The sequence below is a fragment of the Mirounga leonina genome, unplaced genomic scaffold, assembly GCF_011800145.1.
Source record: "Mirounga leonina isolate KUSES-001 unplaced genomic scaffold, KU_Mleo_1.0 Mir_94, whole genome shotgun sequence".
Lineage (NCBI taxonomy): Eukaryota > Metazoa > Chordata > Mammalia > Carnivora > Phocidae > Mirounga > Mirounga leonina.
In genome coordinates this window covers 32,943,348-32,959,721 of record NW_023270855.1, presented here as the reverse complement: position 1 = coordinate 32,959,721, position 16,374 = coordinate 32,943,348, and the positions used below count along the sequence as shown (strand labels likewise).

The window sequence follows — 16,374 nt, the reverse complement described above, 5'->3', positions numbered from 1 at the left end:
GTAATGTAGAGAGTTTCTGGAAAGTTGCTGGTAGAAACTCATTTAAATTTTTACAACTCATGGCTCCAGCCGCCTGGCACCCTGAGAGACTATGCAATCCCTAATAGGAGATTTCATGAATATTTAATATGTTTTGAGAGTTCCTGGGACAAAACAGATAGCATAAGAACAAAATTTATATTTCAATGAAAGACACTAAAAAAAAAGAAAACTAGCAATAATTTGAATTCAGAAGAAATACTTGGGGGAGCAATAAATACAAGAAAAGATACTTGACATCACTGTCATTAGAGAAATATAAATCATCACCGCAGTGAAGTCCCACTCACGACCACTAGGACTGTTATTATACAAAAGTTTGATAGCAACAAACGTTGGTGAGGATGTAAAGAAATTGGAATCCTCACACACTGCCGGTGAAAATGTAAAATGGTGCCATCACTTTGGGAAACAGTTTGGTGGTTCCTCAAAATGTTAAACATCTGCCATGTGGCCCAGCAACTTGCTCCTAGGTATATATCCAAGAGAATTGAAAACATATGTTCATACAAAAACTTGAACACCAATGTTCACAGCAGCACCATTCATAACAGTCAGAAGGTGGAAACAACCAAATGTCCATCAACTGATGGACAGATTCTTGTTTATCCACACAATGGAACGTAATTTGCCCATGAAGAGTCACAAAGTACTGATACACGCGCTACAACATGGATGAACCTTGAAAATATTATGCTAAGTGAAAGAAGTCAGAGACAAAAGGTCACAGACTGTATGATCCCACTTATATGAAATGTCCAGGATGCACAAATCCATAGAGACAGAAAGCAGACTGGTGGTTGCCCAGGACAGAGAGAGCAGGAATGGGTGTGTAGTTTCTTTGGGAGGTGATGCATACGTTCTGAAATTAAGTTGCTGCAGAATTTCGTGGATATACTGAAAACTGAACTGTACTCTTTAAAAAGCTGATTTCTATGGTATATGAGTTATAGCTCCATAAAAACAAGGTAGTCATCAGATGTGAAAACAAGACTAGCAGCCTGACTTCAGGCCCAGCAGTAAACAGTGACTTGCTGGCCTTCGCTTCAGTTTTTCTGCCAAGAAATAGAATGAAGTGTTCCATTGTGTCACCTGGGCATGTCATTTGGCTTGTTGTGGCCAACACAGCTTTACAGTGAGAAAGGAAATTTTATTTTCATTTTCACAATTTTTCTTGAGAAAGCTTTAAGATGTGCTAAGTATGATTAATTCATCCATTCATTTTATGTATTTAATCTACAAACCTGTACTGTGCCTCAGGTCCAACCCTAGGTGTTAGGACAGAAAACAAGAGAGAATGGGAAGCAGTTAAGCCAGACAGATCTGGGTCTGGGCCCTTGTCCCACTGGTTACCAGCTGGATGTGACTGCGCAAATTAACCTCTCCGTGCCTCAGTTTCTTCATCTGTAAAATGGAACTATAGTATATACCTCACTTGATTTTCAATGGGCTAAATGAAATAATGCATGTAAAATACTTAGCATAGTACCTGACAAACAGCTATATGAAGGGTCTCCAAACTTATGATGTGCACCTTTATGAAAAAATGTTTGTGTATGTACCTTCTAATATATGTTTGTTTATAAATGAAACACATGGGTGCCTGGGTGGCTCAGCTGGTTAAGTGTCTGCCTTCGGCTCAGGACATGATCCCAGTGTCCTGGGATTGAGCCCCATGTCAGGCTCCCTGCTCAGCGGGGAGCCTGCTTCTCCCTTTCCCACTATTGTTCCCCCTGCCTGTGCTTTCTCGTTCTCTGTCAAATAAATAAATAAAATCTTTAAAAATAAATAAAAATAAACAAAACACATGTATAGCTATATTAAACTAGTATGCATAGTATACAGAAAAATGGAAATTAAAATGGTTGAGCTTAAAAAAATGGGAATAGTTTCAATATTTTCTTCAAGCCCAGTGGATGGTTTCTGGTGCACACCTCCTTGGGTGAGTACATCCTTCTTAGGAGGACCGCTGAGTTGGCCATCAATACATGTGCTCCCTGTTATTATTATTCTTTCTTCTCATTTTCTCTGTTCTCCCCTCCCCCAGTCTCTCATCTATTCTGTACTATGTCAGGAGCTGGGAGTATAAAGAAAATAAGACACCCCGCCCTGTCCTCATGGAGCTCACAGTCAAGAAAGGGAGACATAACAGGCATTATAAGTCAGTGTTATATGTACCCAGATCAACACTACAACACAGATATGTCTAAGATGCTTGAGGAATGCAGCTTGGCAGTGACTAACTGCCCCGCAGATTTGGAAGACGCCTCGCAGGAGTCCAAGGTGGCATTGATGGTAATTAAACTTGTTAACAAAGGGAATGAGTGGTCTTCAGAGGGAGTGAAGTCTCTCCACCACTGGAAGTACTGAAGCAGAGGCTGGGGAAATGGCGCCTGCCGGGAATACTGCAGTCATCTGCAGTGTTGAAAATGCACCGATCAGTTCATTCATTAGTAAGTACCTACAAATACTTACTGAGACCCTATTATGGGCCAGGAACTGTTGATGATCAATCTGCTCAGAACTCTGAATTTCCATGAATTTATTTCCTACAACAGTAAAATGTATTCTGACAACACGTTGGAAGAGCAGGCGAAAATGAGCAGAGAGAAAGAAGTGACTTTTTCCAGGGTCATGGATGGAGCAACTGGTGGCAGAGACAGGTAATTAACTTAGTCCCCCGATACAGTCTTGATTCGTAATCTCTTAAGCCATTTCAAAATCACCGGAAAGGCTAAATCATTTAAATTATATATTTTTCAAAAGAGGGCTTGCAAGAAAGTCTTCACATTAAAGGGGACTCCAGCACAAGATGGCATCTAACTAAATTATACAACTTGTGAGAGACAAGTGTCCTATCTAATTCTGTCTCCAAAAGGTTCAAAATGTTATGTATAACCCAATTTTGTCTCAAAATATCCTTGTAGGAAAGAAGGGAGACATTATCAGTCGGATTTGTTTTAGGAAGGAGGTAATGGGCTCTAGGCTATACAATTCAGCTGTGCTCAGATTCCCAAGCAAGTTCTTCCCTCATGAAACCAGTCGAACCACTCATCTTCTTTTGATCTTCAGACATTTTTAGAAGCCTAACACAGTGAAGTCAGAGAGACAAGTGAGATGTGGCCCCTGCTTTCACAGGCCTTACAATCTAGTAGGACAATCAAGAGCTAGAAAGAAATGAGCAGGGGTGCCTGGGTGACTCAGTCGTTAAGCGTCTGCCTTCGGCTCAGGTCATGATCCCAGGGTCCTGGGATCGAGTCCTGCCTGGGATAGAGTCCTGCATGGGGCTCCCTGTTCCGCGGGAAGCCTGCTTCTCCCTCTCCCATTCCCCTTGCTTGTGTTCCCTCTCTCACTGTGTCTCTGTCAAATAACTAAATAAAATCTTAAAAAAAAAAAAAAAAAAGAAATGAGCATAAAATAAGGCAGCATAAGGGGTACCTGGGTGGCTCAGTTGGTTATGTGTCTGACTCTTGATCTCAGGGTTGTGAGTTCAAGCCTTGTGTTGAGCTCCACACTGGGCATGAAGCCTACTTAAAAAAAAAATGTAGCATATAACTGGGTATAGTACTAGTTCATCACACAGAGTCTTGATGATGATTAAAAGGAAAATGGGTAATTCCAGCAAGATGATAAAACACAACAAACAAAAGTAACCTTACAACTTGATGCTCTTTGCCTAATTTCTCTTCTCAAGATATTAAGGCAGAATAGCTTAATCCATCAAACATGTGCCTATAGAATGTTGTGAGCCTCAGATAAGAACTGGTTTTACTGAACTGTTGTTCTAAGTTCTAAGGCTAAGTTCACAATGGTGGTGTAGAGCCAAAATGAGACACGGCCATGGGTTAATAAGATCAGGTGAAGAAACTCATTCCATTCTATATGGATAGGAGAGTAATAAAATTGGGAGAAAACTGGGCTGTTATTCTCATTCTAGAACCTGTAAAATCTCTGAGACTCTCTTTCTGAATCAGCTCTGCATTGTGACAGGGCCTGACACCAGAGCATAGGGGACACCATGTAAAAAAAACTCTAAATAAAGGTCTACCGAACAATCCCTGACTCTTTGTGTTCTTTTAAGTTACACCAAGACACAGAAACTGCTACTACAAAGGGGATGGTGGCTGTTAGAACAGAACAAAATGTAAAAGGCATGTAAGGAAAGGGAGATGGACCAAATAGTCTGGCATTTCAGAAAAGAGAGAGGTCACCTCTTGTAGGATCAGTCAAGCTTCATGGAGGAGATGGGTCTCTATGCTGGACCTCGAAGGATAAGAAGGGTGATATGGCAGCATATTCTAACTATCAGGCAGAACAACATGGGACAAGCTGGAAGTACAGAGCTTACATTCATAGAAAGCATTAAGTAAACTAGAAATACTTATACATACTGTTTCAGAAATGAAATCAGCAACAGAGTTCCAAAATAACAAGGATGGAAATACTTAGGATTTAGAATTTATTTATTTATTTGAGAGAGAGAGAGAACACAGCGGGAGAGTGAGAGAGAGAAGCAGACTCCCTGCTGGCAGAGAGCCCGATGCGGGGCTCGATCCCAGGACCCTGAGATCATGCCCTGAGCCGAAGGCAGATGCTTAACTGATTGAGCCACCCAGGTGCCCCAGGAATACCTAGAAAGCAATCTACACCTTTTAAGCCCAAATGGCTTCCACTTCCCTGGCCAAACCTTATCAAAAGTCTACGATTCTATCAAAAGATATATTCTTATTGGATCATATGATATCTCTATTTTTTATTTTTTGAGGAATCTCCATACTGTTTTCTACCCAAAGAAAACAAAAACATTAATTTGAAAAGACATATGCACTCCTATGGTTATTGCAGTATTATTTACAATAGCAAAAATATGGAAGCAGCCCAAGTGTCCATTGACAGACAAATGGATAAAAATGTGGTGCACACACACACACACACACACAGAGGAATATTAGCCATAAAAAAGAATGAAATCTTGCCATCTGCAACAACATGGATGGATCTAGAGGGTATTATGCTAAGTGAGATATGGCAGAGAAAGACAAATACCATATGATTTCACTTATATGTGGAATCTGAAAAAGAAAACAAACAAACAAACAGACTCTTAAGTAGGGAGAATAAACTGGTGGTTGCCAGAAGGGAGATTGATGGGGGGATGGGTGAAATAGGTGAAGGGGATTAAGAGGTATGAACTACCAGTCATAAAATAAGTAAGTCATGGAGATGAAAAGTGCAGCATCGTAAATTTGGTCAATAATAATACTATTGTATGATGACAGATGGTGACTATGTTTACCATGGTGAACATTGAGTAATGTACAAAATTGCCAAATCTCTATTATACACCTGAAACTAATACATTGTATGCCAACCATACTTCAATAATGAATTTAAAAAAAAGAAATAAAAAAGACATATTCTTAGTAACTCCCATCTGCAGAGTGGATAAATAAGTGGTGTGACAGTCACATGGTAGCACACTTTACAGCAGTGAAATAAGTGATATATTGAATCTCATAAAAGAAATGCTAAGTGAGAGAAACCAGGCACAAGAGGGTATATATGGGTAAAACTAGTCTTGGGGGTTTCGGCAGAAGTTGTGAAGGGATAGTGGCAGGAAGGGATACTGACAGGCAGGGAGCACAATGGGGCTCCTGGGGCACTGGCATTGTTCTCTTTCTTGATCTGAATAATGGTCACATGGATTTGTTCAGTTGGTGAAAATTCATCAAAGTGTATGTTTGTGAGATGTGTACTTCTCCATGGCCAAAAGTGGCAAAGAAGTCTAAGACTCAAAAAAGATTTCCTAGGAAGTAACAGTTGTTAATCACTGACACCTTACTCTGGACCGTCTTAGTAGGGGCAAAAAAGGCATTTTGTAAGTGCTGGGGAGTCAGTATCACTGCTAGTTTCAAATTTGTATTATTAAGAATTTTGAAGCTGTAATTAGAAAGTTTTGGAAGTTTTTCTGAACTTCAACATCATAGCAAGAAAAGTAGAAGTCTATTTTCCAAAGCTAATTTTAAACCTCAACTGGCATTTTAATATGAAGATTAATCTCCTCTCTATTGCTATTTGCAGACAGTAAAAGTATTGCTACACTGACATTTTAAATACGAGCTGATGGTAAATTAGCGTTCCAGGGCATCTCTTCACCAACTAGCACCCCTTGAAGACTTGTTTCAAATTCCTGAGCACGTATCCCACAAAAGAGTTGTCCCTGATTCACTGGGGACGCAGGCCCAAGGAAGAGAAGAATGAATAGGAGACAGAAATCTCAGGCATGAGCCTCAAGTGACACACGCTTGAGCAAATAAGTCATTCCCAATGTATGGTAGCTTTCAGCATACCACTTCACCATGCAAACAGGTAAATCGAAATTTAAAAACCAAGCCACAGTACAACTTGAAAAACTTTGCTGCACTGAAGGGATGCTATGTCAACTTAACACAGCAGAAATCAGGAGGCAGGCTGTTAGAAAGACAGAACTGGTCAGAATATAGATCGTGTTTTATGTCAATGGCGTTCATATTGACCAAGGCTTAACCAGACGCAATGCTACCTCTGAGATGTCTGTCACAAACATTTTGGCTTGTAACCTGGAGACACTTCACAACCCCTGACTCAATTCACACTTCATCATCTCTGCATACTAACCCCTTAAGAATGTCTCAGGTAGAGAATTCTAGTTTAAACCCAATAGTGGCAAAAGTCCTTACAAGGGGGTAGCTTTCTACCTCATAGATGTGGTGCTCTCTTTTTTGGAGGGGAGGAGCACTAAAGTATTTTTTTAAAAAAGATCCTAATATCGATGTGCTATATTTGTATAGAACACCCTTTTCATCCATGACTTCTACACAATATACTTCCGTACATTTTGTCTCGGTAGTCAGCCTGCTAATTTTCAGAAAGAATTCTCCGACAACCACAGCTGAACTCTTAATTAACTTTAAAGTGAGTTGATAAACAATTTGTAATTTCCCAGCACCTATCTAGTGGTGGGTACTTTTTGAGTTTAACAATCAACTATAGACTAGAAGGAATCTAGTAACACCAAATCGAACAGGTTTTATATTATATTCAAGGATATGCCATCTATAAGACAACTGTAGCCTTGTACATGGGGTAAGCACAGTAGTCATTCAATACATGGTAGTTTAAAATATTATTTGAAGAACCAGGAGGAAAACAATTACTGTGCCTGCCTACAGAAATGAAAATATCAGAGGTAAGCCAACTGATGTTTCTGGAGTGGGAAGATGATAACTTTAAGTTCAGATTGTTTTAAAATGTAAAACACTTTGGTTGTAATGCAGTAATGACAGATATACCAACAACTGTGCATGCTTTTCCATATTAAAATACTGTGTAGTGTGGCGCCTGGGTGGCTCAGTTAAGCGTCTGCCTTTGGCTCAGGTCATGATCCCTGGGTCCTGGGATTGAGCCCTGCATTGGGCTCCCTGCTCAACAGGGATTCTGCTTCTCCCTCTCCTTCTGCTCCACCCCCCACCCCAGAGCACGTGCTCTCTCTCTCTCTCTCAAATAAATTAAAAAAAAAAAATCCTGCGAAGCTAAAAGTGGCAGTGGCAGTTAAATTGCCACATGATCGCAGAATTTTTTTTTGAGAGAGAGCACGAGTGCGCAAGAGTGGGTTGGGGGTGGAGGGATGAGAGATGGGAGGGGCAAAGGGAGAAGGAGAGAGAGAGAATCCCAAGCAGGCTCCACACTGAGGCTTGATCTCGTGACGCGGAGATCATGACTTGAGTTGCAGTCAAGAGTCGGATGCCTAACTGACTGAGCCACCCAGGTGTCCTAATCACAGAACTTTTTCAGTGACCTTTAATTGGGGATGGTGGTCCAGGGTAGTGGAAGGTGAACCAGCTTTTCTGGCCAAAACTCTTGGGTTTGACAGTTACTAGATGTGAACTAGCTAAAGTCTCTCTGCTTCCTGGTCTGTCAAACAGAAATAAGGTCTCTTGTGAGGGCTGGAGATAGAGACTGGACAGAAAGAGTGGGGCACCTTGTAGAGGGCTTGGCATATGGCAAGTGGCCTAAATCCTTAAATTCACAAACAAGTTTCTTGAATCAAAGACCTTGATCTCAATGGGTCAGGAAATACTGTCACCCTAGGGCCTCTTCCATAAAATAGGAAAATGGCAAGTATGACTTGCTCCTTTAAAATTAGGAAAGCCAAGACATCAAAGAAGATGGATTTCTTCAATAAACATTTGACTAGTAGGATATTAACCTTAGCATTACAATATTGGAGAACTGACAGTAAAAAGTTATAGTGTGTTAGCTAAACAACTAATGTGTTTTCATTGATTCATACTTCTGATAGTCTCTTAGTTTTTGTCAAGTCTTTTTACCTACAATTTCGGAAATTTCTGAGAATCTGAAACTGCTCCTTTTTATTAGAGTAACTGGCACATTGTTTGGAGATATGAAAATGTCCTAATGACTTTTGCAGTTCCGTATCATCACCCAAAATTTGGAGCATAATTCCATTTTTAATTATTTTAAGATATTTCTACTCTGGACTATTTTGCCTTGGTCAACAATTAAATTAGACACTAGATGCAAAGAGTTTGTTTACTCAAAGGAAACTACTCTGTAGCATCAGCAAAAATTTGGACTGAAAAAAAAAAAACATTCAAAAGTAAGAGGGCTAGGAGCCAATTCCACCCAGAAAATTTCATGCTTAATGCAAATCCTTTTACTGGCAGCACCAATGTTATTTAATCACCAAATTCTGTAGCTTCAGTGATATCCCCAGCAGGGCATTGACAGATAAAACTGAGATAATGACTCTGTTGTTTTTTTCAGAGGGAAGGGAAGAGTATAGTTTTGACAAAACATGAAATCACAAACTCTTCTTCAGAGACCACTGATTGGTAGGAGTGTCCAATGTAATAAGTGACACATTCTTACCATGGTTAACACTATGGTTTATAAACTGCTACTAGTCCTGTCCACGTTTAATTCACCCCATCAGCCATGAAGCTGCAGATCTGTAATTTAGCTCTGGGAATAAGGCAGGCACACAGAGGGTGCTCTCTGGGGGAATGACTGGAGACATACCAGGTCCTGCTTCTAAATATTATTCTCTCTTCAGTGAACATTGAGAAAATACCAGCACATTACCTGGCAGAAGCGACCCATTAATTCACTCTTATGTTAGCACTTGATTCAACTCTTAACAGAGGACAAGAAACGCACATAGCTATCCCCTATTGAGCAGTACCAATAATTAGTTTCTGGAGTTTTATTGAATTTGAAAAAGTTTGCTTTAGAATGCTAAGCACACTGGTTTACAGTTCTAACTACTCACACATGGGTAGAAGAAAATATCTGGTTGAATTATGGGCTAAGTGCTCTACATGGACTATCTCATTTAATATTCATTAAGACCCTATGGAATAAGTATTATTATTTTCTTCGAGTTGATAGATGAGGTAACTGAGGTTCAAGGAAGTTAAGAAATGTGTCTAAGGTCACATAAGTAAAAAGAAGCAAAGCCAGAATGAAAATCCAGGTCTGCCTGATTTGAGCTGGTGCTCTGAGCCATGGTGTCCACTGCTTTTGACTGCTCGGAAGAATGAAAATGTAGATAGACTTAACGTAGGGCCCTCTTTGGGGAAGGTCCTGAGGGTGGCAAAGGTGAAGGCTGTACGTCTATCAGGTGGCCCAGGAAAGCATGAGGACAGTGGGGCCAGGATGATCGACATACGTACAGCACAGAGGGTAACCTGACCCCCAAACAGGTGTTTTGCAACAATGGAATATTGTTGTAACTGAAGGAAGTCAGGGGTCAGACAGACATTGTATTGTTGTATTGTTGGGGTATTGTTGGAAAGACAGCTGCCAATAGCATACTTGAGTGGCAAATTCAAAGACAGATGGCTTCCCTTTGAACACAGAGTATTATATACTCTAGAAAATGCAGAACTTTATGTAATGGAACAATGCCTTTAAAACTCTAAAATAATTTACAAATTCATTTTCCTCTAAGTTTGTAGAGTACAAATTGCATAGACTAGTAAACCTCTATTTCAAAAAATATGGGCTCAAGTTCATCAGAGAGGCCGTCAAACTAATCCTTTTTCATTATCCAAAGGAAAAGGCTTGACAATTAAAAAAAATTATACCATGGCTTAAAACACTTTTAAAAGTGTCCTTCCATAATTCAGTTTTGAGTTTTCAAAAATGAAAATGTGAAAATTAAACTCAAAAGTTATATGGGATTCATTTTATAATTTTTTTCTTATAAAAACTTATGTCTTGTTTTTCCTAGAATACCTGAAACTGTAATTGGTAGCGTATTTTGTTTTTCTTATGAAAATAACCATTCTTCAATAAGCTCAAACTTTTTCTGGAACCACAATATGTCTTTTTTGTTTGTTTGTTTGTTTAAAGATGCACATAATAACATCTACAGGTTTAAAATGATTCATTCAGAACTGTTTGAATGCAGTTATACATGTGGAAAAGTTTAATTACCAGATATCTACATGGTTATGATATTACCCAGAGGGCTGTACTTGTTTCTTAATTAAAAATATTTGAACTTAATAATAGGGAACTCTATTTAAAAATGAATAAAACATTGCAAGGAAGAAGTTTACCCAGTAGTTAGCAAGTCAATTTCAGTAAGTGTTCCTTAGAATTAATAGTACTCTGGCATATCAGGGGATTAGGAGAACAGTTCTCCTGCATCTTCTTTTGTAAGAGCCTTTAATTGTCCCTTGTCATAAAGTCGCCTCATGTCGGCACTTTGCGAGAGCAGATTTCCTTTTCAAGATTTATTTATGTATGTGTGTGAGAGAGAGAGAGGGAGCGTGTGATCATGGGTGGTGGGTAGAGGGTCAGAGGGAGAGGGAGAGAGAGAGTTTGCTTCAGGGCTCCATCTCACAACTCTGTGATCATGACTTCAGCCAAAATCAAGAGTCAAACACTTCACCGACTGAGCCACCAGGCGTCCCATGTGAGAGCAGATTTTCAATGGGGTGTCCACTTACAATTCAATTCCTGATTGCAGTACCTTGATGGCTGAGTGGGTGGCTCAGGTCTGCTCAGTCTCCCAGAGCCCAGCGTATTACATGACCATCCTCCCTGTTGCTCAGGTCCCAGGCCTGAGAGTCATCCTTGATTCTGCCTGTTTCCTCTTCCCTATATCCTGTCAGTTCTAGCTCCTAGTTATTCTGGGAATCTGCCACTTTTCTTCACCTCCACTCTGATCTATCAGAGTGATGCCTCAGCTTCTTTCTTTGTTTCTATTCCTGCCCCGTTGCACCCATCCTTGACACAGCAGGAGGGAAGTTTTTGAATGTAAATGTTATTGCCTTGCTTCAAACCCTACAAAGACTTGCCATTGCATGTGGAATAAAGGCCACCTTCCTCACTGTGGCCATCCTGATCTTACGTGATCTGGGCCCTGTGTACCGCTCTGACCTCATCCTCCACTACTTTCCCCTTGCCTGTAAGCCCCAGCTATGTGGGCCTCCTCTAATCCCCAAAGATGCCCATTTCAGAAGCTTTGTACCTCCTGTTCCTGACACCTGAAACAGTATTCCCAGGTTCTTTGCATGGCGGGCTCCATCTTAAATTTCAGATCTCAGCTCAAATGTCACCTACTCAGTCAGAGAACATCTAAAGTACTCACCATTCTGGCCAACACTGTTCTCTGTTACATCTCCTTGTGTTTGTCTTCCCACACTCTTATCATAGCTTATCATCACTTTATAGTGTTTGCTTGTACATCTTTATTGTCTGTATTTCCTAACAGATATAAGCCCCCTCAAGGTACAGGCCTCATCTGTTTTGGTTGGTGTATCTCTAGCACCCGGGGGGACATCTGGCTTGACAGGTACTCAGCACAAGAGAAGATGCTGTCAGTCCAGAAGTAGAACCAGAACAGCCGTAACTCATCACCTAGAAGTCCTTTTTAATTTTATTTTATTATTTTATTTTAATTAATTAATTAAAATTTTTTAGAGAGGGAAAGTGGGGGGAGAAGCAGAGAGAGAATCTTAAGCAGGCTCCTGCCTAGCATGGAGCCCAACACAGGGCTCCATCTCACAACCCTGAGATCACGACCTGAGCCAAAATCGAGTCAGACGCTTAACTGACTGAGCCATGCAGGCGCCCCTAGAAGTCCTTTATTTTAGAAATCTAGCTTAGGTGGTAGAAACCCCCATACATGTCACTGTTCTACATAGGTGGACCATAATGTTAGCTAGCAGAGGTAATTTCATACCTGTATTCATATAATATTAGATGGACTTCCAATCCTAGGATAATTGTTAAAATTTTCCTCTTGCATCTAGTACATTTCCCATGTATCATACCAGTAGAATCCTTCCAGGCCTAACTGAGCTCATCATGTCTGCGTTAGAATTCATTACTGGGCCACAGTAGTTGAAGTATTAAATCTTAAATATCTTGAAAGAAAGAAAAATTTTTCATTCAGAAGAAATCCATTTGCGGGGGCAATTAGGCAAGAAAAAGAAATAAAGACATCCAGATTGGAAAGGAAGTAGAACTATCTGTATTTGTAATGACATGATTTTGTATATAGAAAATCCTAAGGAATTCACAAAAACACTGTTAGAACTAATTAATATTCAGCAAGGTTGCAAGATATAAGATCAATATAAAAATAAATTGCATTTCTATCAACACTAGAAATGAACAAATAAAAAATAAAATTAAGAACAATTCTATTCACAATAGCATCAAAAAATATACTTAGGAATAACTTTAACAAAAGAAGTGCAAGACTTGTACGCTGAAAATCATAAAACATTGCCAAAAGAAATGAAAGACACAAATAAATGGAAAGATATCCATGGGTTGGAAGGCTTAATATTATTAAGATGTTAAGATATATCCCCCAAATTGTTTTATAGATGTAATGCAATCTCAGCTGCCCTTTTTGCAGAAACTGACAAGTTGATCCGCAAATTCCTATGGAAATGCAAAAACAATCCAGAAAAGGAAGAACAAAGTTGAAGGAGTCACACTACCTGATTTCAAAGCCTACTATGAAACTATAGTAATCAAGACAGTGTGATACTGCATAAGGATAGACATATAGATAGAACAGAACTGGGAAGTCAGAAATAAACTTTTACATGTATGGTCAACTGATTTCTAAAGAAGGTGACAAGACAGTTCATTGGGAAAAAATACTCTTTCAACCAATAGTGCTGGTGCAAGTGAATATCCACATGCAAAAAAAATGCAGTTGAAGCCCTGCTTCCCACTAGAGACAGAAATTAGCTAGAAATGGATTATAGGACAAAATTTAAGAGTTAAACTACAAAATTCTTAGAAGAAAACAGGAATAAATCTCTGTGACCTTGGATTAGGCAATAGCTCTTAGCTATGACACCAAAAGCATAAGCAACAGAAGAAAAACATAGATAGATTGGACTTCAGAAAATGAAAAACTTCCATGCTTCAAAAGATAGCCCCAAGAAATGAAAAGACAATTTACAGAATGGGAGAACATATTTACATATCATGTATCTGACAAGGAACTTGTATCCAAACTCTTACAACCGGACAATAAAAAGACAAATAATCCAATGAAAAAATAGGCCAAAGATTTGAATAGACACTTCTCCGAAGGAGATATGCAGATGGGTTAATAAGGGTATGAAAAGATGCTCAACATCTTTAGTCATTAGGGAAATGCAAACCAAAACTACAATGAGATACCACCTCACACACACAGGATGGTTTAAATGAAAAAGACAGACAATAACAAGTGTTGACTAAGATGTGGAGAAACCCCCTCAACTTGTCTTGCCCGTGGGAATATAATATGGTGCGGCTGCTTTGGAAAACAGTTTGGCAGTTCCTCAAAAGTTAAATATCAAGTTCCATATGACCCAGCAATTCCACTCCTAGGTATGTACCCAAGAGACATGAAAACATATGTCCACACAAAAATGTGCATATGAATGTTCATAGCACCATCTTTCATAATAGCCCAAAAGTGGAAACAACGAACTATCAACTGATAGATGAATAAACAAATATGGCATATCCATATAATGGATTACTATTCAGGCATAAAAAGAAATGAAATGCTACAACATGGATGGAACTTGAAAACATTATGCTAAATGAAAGAAATGAGACACAAAAGGCCACATACTGTCTGATTTCATTTATATGAACTGTTTAGGATAGGCAAATCCATAGTGACAGAAAGTTGATTAGTGGCTTCTGGGAGTTTGGGGGAAGCAATGAATGAGGAATGACTATTAATGGGGGTGATAAAAATGATCTAAGATGAGTAGTGATGGTTGCACACCTCCATGAGTGTACTAAAAAAAGCTGAATTCTGTATTGTGTGAATTAAATATTAGTAAATTATTAAAAGTCACTGCCATGGGTTTCTGGGATCTGGGGGAAAAAATCCCTCTGTGGAGTTAGCAAGTACACAGCACTCTTTTGCGGAAACTTGTTTCAGATTCTTAGCTGCAGTTATTAAATGGAGAGAATGTCAAGTATTAGCACCCTTCCACTATGACCATTAATTTCTTTTGTAAACGGTGTTTCTGGAAGAACACTCCATTCCCACTGTAAATTCACCCTGGTATGGGGCAGAGTGCCAATGCCTTCCATAATTTTACGTCCTATTAAATTGAGGTTATCACATTCACAAGTGTGAGCCACAGACTGTAGTGATCGTGTGGGTTTAGAGATCACATTTTCTTAGCCTGAATTTTGACACTGAAGTCAAACCTCTCTGCACAAATGGTAAGCAGTGCCTTCATGCCTTTATCCCCTCAACACAGATAAAGCTCCTTCCCTCTTCCACCCTTCTGAGGGGATTGCTCTGTCAGTCTCCTTAGCTGTAAAAATGGCAGATGCCGCACAGGGGGCGCCTGGCAAAGGCTCAGGAGTCGGGTGAGCGCTTTGTAATCGGCAGCGAGCAGCTGTGAGAAGGGTCTCCTGGAGCAACCCGAATAGTCTCTGTGAACTCGCTTATCCCCAGAGCCTCTCAAATGAAGAGGACGGGTAAGGGAAAGTCTCCTGCTCTCTCTCCCACCTTTCATTTTCCCCTACTTTTCAGGCAGTGTACTTGGCCAAGTGGCCAGGTACTCAAAGTCCATTTGTGCCTCAAGTGTCCGAGCTGATTTTTGTGCTCTGGTTTTATTTCTACAGAAAGATGGAAAGATTAAAAATAAGCAATCGTTTGGATATATTAGGATGAGAGATTTTACCTAATAGAAGGGTGGTGGCAAAAAAATTAGGGGAGAACGGAGTGGAAGGCTTCTTAGAGACTTGCTTTGGCTCCGTTTTTGGCAGCCCAGTTCTGGCTGCAGTTAAGGGAAGCAGCGTTATAGAATAAACCTGGAAGGTTAGTTTATTAGCTGCATTCTACTTATGAGCACACCAAAGGAAAAAAAAATACAGTTAGGTAGAACTTTTGTTTTAGAAATATTTAAGAAAAAAAGAAAAACATGCAAAAATATTACTGACCACTTTGATCCTAAATCACCATAGAACAAATCCATTTTCATTATGTTAGGTGATTCACTAAGTTCCTGTGGGCACGCATACACACATGCATACAAACATGAGAAATAAGAAGAACGCACATTCCAGTTTTATCTGGGTCTTTCTTGAGGAGGGGCCGCCATTTACATGAGTGAGAGTCGGCACATGTTTATGCAGCCCAGCGCGGTGGACCCAGGCAGCAGTTCTGGACTCAGACACTCTAGCTTCAAGTTCTAACTCTTCAGCTAACCAGCTGTTGTCCTTGAACTCCCTGCATAACCACGCTGAACCTCAATCTCCTCATCTAAAAAAATGAGGATGAAGGTCTCTACCTCTCAGGGTGACTGTGAGGATTAAATGAAATGCTTCATGGAAAAAAGGCTTAGCAGAGTGACTGGCACATGGCAAGGGTTTAAGATATATTAGCTATTCTGTTAATGATGATGTATATGTCTGTGGCTTGTGTGAGGGAACAATCTGCCCAACCTAATTGAACCAAAGCTTTACAGTGTAAAACATACAGAATACTTAGGACATGACAAATACAGAAAACCTTTAATGTGTTAAAAACATGGAATATAAGTTCATTTGTTCTCTGGTTTCTAAGTGCAGCTATGGAGGGACTGAAGGAAGCCTAATACTAACACAGGAAGGAGGAAAAGCAATCTGATGGACATGAATATAGCCACAAAACTAGCCTAGGGATTTATTCAATGACACTACTTTACTGTTAACCTTCACTCATACCATTTATTATTCGGGAAACTGCTGCAAAGAGACCAGAAAGTGAATAGAATAATGATGTTTTTATGGCTCCTA

At 39.7% G+C, this 16,374-nt stretch overlaps 1 protein-coding gene across 6 annotated transcripts in view; it reads right to left on the bottom strand.

The window, feature by feature from the left end:
* The window catches only part of CFAP20DC (CFAP20 domain containing), a 261,449-nt gene that overhangs the window by 56,898 nt on the left and 188,177 nt on the right, over positions 1-16,374 (bottom strand). The window lies entirely within an intron of this gene.